This window comes from Brassica oleracea, unplaced genomic scaffold (assembly GCF_000695525.1).
Source record: "Brassica oleracea var. oleracea cultivar TO1000 unplaced genomic scaffold, BOL UnpScaffold01031, whole genome shotgun sequence".
NCBI lineage: Eukaryota > Viridiplantae > Streptophyta > Magnoliopsida > Brassicales > Brassicaceae > Brassica > Brassica oleracea.
The window spans coordinates 30,919-35,542 of NW_013617605.1; the positions used below are offsets into that span (position 1 = coordinate 30,919).

The 4,624-nt window shown below is 34.7% G+C and overlaps 1 pseudogene; it reads right to left on the reverse strand.

The window, feature by feature from the left end:
- Positions 1-3,059: 3,059 nt before the first annotated feature.
- LOC106320715 lies at positions 3,060-4,188 on the reverse strand (annotated as a pseudogene).
- Between the last annotated feature and the right edge of the window lie 436 nt (positions 4,189-4,624).

A 4,624-nucleotide genomic window follows, 5' to 3' on the forward strand; every position in this document is an offset into this window, starting at 1 on the left:
AATTATTATTTTATATCAATTAAAATAATTTATATTAATATTTTTTAATAAATTATCAAAATTTATTGTAATTTAAAATGTGATATGTAAATAATATTTATATTATTTAAATATCTTAATAATTTTAAAACACTCAAATTCAAAATTAAAATATTTATAAAATTTTTTGTTATGATTATATAATTTATTTGATATTATAGATATTTTTTTTTCATTTACAGATTCTACAGCCTATAAAAAGAAGATGTAGGGTTTTTGCCTAAAATACATAAGAAAAAATTTTGCTTTATTTTTTTGCTGTAGTTTTAAAAATAAAGTTAAAGCATGATTGGTAAAACTAAATAAAAACTTGATGTAGACTTTAATTTTTAAAAGTAAAGCTACAACATGATTGGTAAAATTTAGTGATTTAAAAATAAATAAAACTAAAGTAGGGAGATAAAGCCCAACCAATCACCCCCAAAGTTTTGGTTTTTTAATGTTTTTTTTTCTCTTTTCTTAATTGATAAATTTTGTTTTAAGGTTATTTTAAGAAATACGAGTTATTTGTTTTCCATTACAACTTTAAAACTTCGGCAGCCTAAATAACAGGGATGTAACATTTTGGACTAAAACAAATATAAAAAGAAAGTTTTCATTTTTCTTTCTGTAACTTTGAAAACGAAATTTACATTCTGATTAGTAAAATTTTGCTGTAACTTTAAATTTAAAAAATAAAACTACATCATGATTGGTAAAAATTAGCGCTTTAAGAATAAATAAAGCTAAAGTCTAAGTTAAAGCACAATCAATCAATAACGCACTCATTTGAAAAATCATTCCACATCAAAATAGTTATGAAATAAATGGAATAACAATTCCATTCCATTGGATTCTACTAGGTGCATAGTCCCCGCGCAAGCGCGGAGTCGGCTACATTATAGGTGTATTGTATAGTTTTATTTACGGGATTTTATTGTTTTTTTGTCTATAATGTGATTGATGGGACTTTGGATATTACATAGGTTGATGAGTTTGATATAAGAATGAACGATGAAGTCATATGTTGATATTTTTATATCTTATATGTTCAAAGTTGAGGGTGATGGAACTTGTTAATGTTGTTGGCAAATAACTAATGATTGTCAACAACTATCATTATACTAAATAGAAAATAAATCAAGGTTTTTTGTTCTGCACAAACTAAAATCTTACAACAGGGTTGTCACGGTCTTTTTTCAGGAGCAAGATCTTTTTCTTCCCATAAACCATAGTCAATGCAATTCTTGGGAGAGAGCTATCCATGATAGAGGCTAAAGTTGCGTAGATGAAAAAATAGATCAGAAACACAGTAGATTTTTTCAGATAAGGAAAATATGGGATAAGCTGTTGACTAATTATCAGTTTCAGTTGTTGGTATGTCATTCCACTTGAATTTGCCTGATTGTAATCTAGCTTGGAGCTGCCAAATATGCTATGTTTACCCATTTCTAGGTTTGTGTTCGCAATCACTTGGAGCACCTAGCAACCTCAAAACGATCGACTTTCACAATGGAATCTGCTTTCAAAGATGGCATATAATGATTAGCACGTCCGACAGGAGTAAACCCATGAATCACGGAATCTGTAAATAGTATTATCCAACAAAGAATTAAACCATTATGTTAAATAAGTGTGATAGATCGAAGATTAACTTACCTTTTCATCGAGGAAAAGAACCGCGATTCTCACAAACTCTCTGTGTTTCTTGAAGTTCAGGGAATCCCAGAAGCGGAGGAAGCCAGATGCTATGCTCTGACTACTAAGACCAAGATAGAGAGACTCGAAGGTTGAGTGACGGATGCCGGGACGCCGGTTTGACGAAAGAACCCATATTAAACTACAACAGTTTACAATATAGGAAAACCATAATTGTTGCAAACTTAAGCTTTTTTTCATATAACGTGATGAATCCCATTTAAAAATGAAACCCATAATACACTTGTAGGTCCGACCCTCAGAGAAAGCCGAAGAAGCAAGGGCTTCCGACCTTCATAAATATATATTAGGTTCGGCCATCAATGTACAAAGGTATCATTTAGCTTAGTGGTATAAATGTTGGTGTTTATATCTCAATAACACGGGTTCGAGCCATGAACTTGACACTTTTTTACACTTTTTAAAAGTGGGGCCCACAAAACGATGACGTGGCACGCTGAGGAGTGAGCAAAAACTGATCTATTATAATATAGATTAATTATCATTTCGTTAATTCCACTTATTTTTTTTATCAACATCCAGTTACAGCCTCAATAATCATAGCTAGCTTGTTTACGAGTTTGTTGATAGTGGAAACTTACAAGTTAGAACAATGGCTTCAAGGTGATGGGTTAGGTTCAAAGAGTGGTCTTAATTACTCGGGAGATTAGAATATTTAGAATGAACATTGTTCTTGGAACTGCAAAAGGGTTTTAAGGTATTTACACGAAAGTCTTGAACCTAAAGTTGTTCACCTTGACATAGTGTCTAGTAATATCTTGCTTGACAAGCAATGGGACGTTAAAGTTTAAGCTTTGGGCTAGCTAAGCTCTCGGGTTCATAGATTATCTACATGAATATTCGTGTGATGGGATAACTATGGACTTTGTCTTCCCCAAGACGCTTTCTCCAGGTTCACATCTCCATCCGTGTAACTGTGTTTCGCCGTCGATGGTGGAAGTAATTCGTAAGCTTTCCGGTGGTTATGATAGCCATCTTGTTGGTGAGAAGTAAAATTACCTTTGATTCACGTGACAATGGATACGATAAAATATAAAAAGAAATAAATAAATACATGGTTCAGGATAAAATGTGGATTACCAACTTTCAAAATTTTAAAATTCACTATACTACAACCTCAAAAAAAAAAAAAAACAAGGCAGAAAAAAACTTAATGAAAATCAACGATTCAGTTTGCGTTTAGTTGATTGTACCAATGTCATTAGCCACCAAAAAGTACCCTAGTAGCTGAAAATGACTACAATGTCAATGTAATTATGAACATGGAAAGGGACCCAATTTGTCAAACGCTCAAAAGAAAAACCATGGTGATATGTAATTGATCAAAGTGATCGTATTGCATGACGCAATAAAACACATGAAATGGGAACGGTAAGCACACTATTAGCCCACTCAACCTTACCCCAAACTTCTTCATCACCATTCCGGATCTCAAACGCAATCAACGCACACCAAATATTCTTCTCATCATAACAATGACAAGTATGCACAACCTTTTCCCAAATCATTAAGAGTTTCCCACCGTAATTAGCCATTTCAATATTACCACGGCAATGCCTCTCCAGTACCGACAAACCATTGACCCTTGTCCAGCAATTATGCTTCTCATTGTAATAAAGAGAACCTGTATTAACGTAACAGTACCTTACATTCTCTATCACAACGTACACTACACGCAACCACGGGTGCTACAACTTCCCATCTACCTTCTTTGGTACCATAACATCATACGCATTCCTATTGTTACTTGTAATATAGATCTTTTTCCCCCTCTCTTCCATTTTCGTAAGTGTAGAATTACGTAGCTGGACACCAGGGTCAGGTAAAGATTCCCAAGTTTGAGTCTTTGTATCGTAAACTTCAGCCCAGTTCTTAGATTCATATATGCTGAAACCTCCCATAACGTATATTTTTCCATCGAGTATGCCAGCAATGGCATTATCTCGTGCCACAGTCATCTTTGGAACATCAGCAAGCCAGTTGCCATTTTCTGATTTTTTGACCCACAAATCGAATGATGGATAACCGTAATTATTGATTGCGTACAATTCTGAACCAACCATGCACATGAACGTTGGTAGACGCTGACAATAAGATGAGGGTATTGCTACCAACAAAGCATTCCCGGTGGACTTTTCCTTTTTCTCCAAGTCATTGGTTAGGGTTTGGTTAGGTTTTAACCAGAGAGTGTACCAGGAAAGACGACGACTGTAATTGGAAAACTCTAAACAGACATGAAGGGTGTGTTCGTTAGTTTTTTGAAGAAACCTAGACTTGTAGAGTTCGAAGGGTGAGACGAGAGAGCCAAAGGTCTTGCTGACTAGAGTGAGTTTAGGGTGGCGATATACGGGCTATGCAGTTCAGAACGATGTCTTCTGGAAGCGAAAATAACGAAAGAGATGGATTGAAGTTCTTCTCTTCTATCTCTGATGGTTCAGATACGGAGTTCATAGCGGCAGCTGTAGCAAAAGTAGGGGACGTTTTGTAAAACTAGGGTTAATAATACATTATATAAGTGTTCAGTACGATGCAAATTTTTAGTTAAAAAGGCTTTATAATGCAGTAACGACTAGTTAGTTTAATCATTATAAAACTTATGAATTATTTGGTTTAATTTAATTAAACTTCGTCGAACAAATAGAACACGGGCACACCAACACAGAAAACATCGACATACTGAGAGAAAAAATCGTCGGTATGTCGTCGGAATAACGTTATTCCGACGACATACCGACGAAACAAGTTCTCGGAAATAACTCTTCGGAATTTCTTCTTTCCTCGGAAATCCCTCGGAATTTTACGGAATTCCGAGGAAACAAATTTCCGAGGACATTCCGAGAACCACTAGTTCGTCGGAAAGCTCCTCGGAATATACCGAGGGAGAACG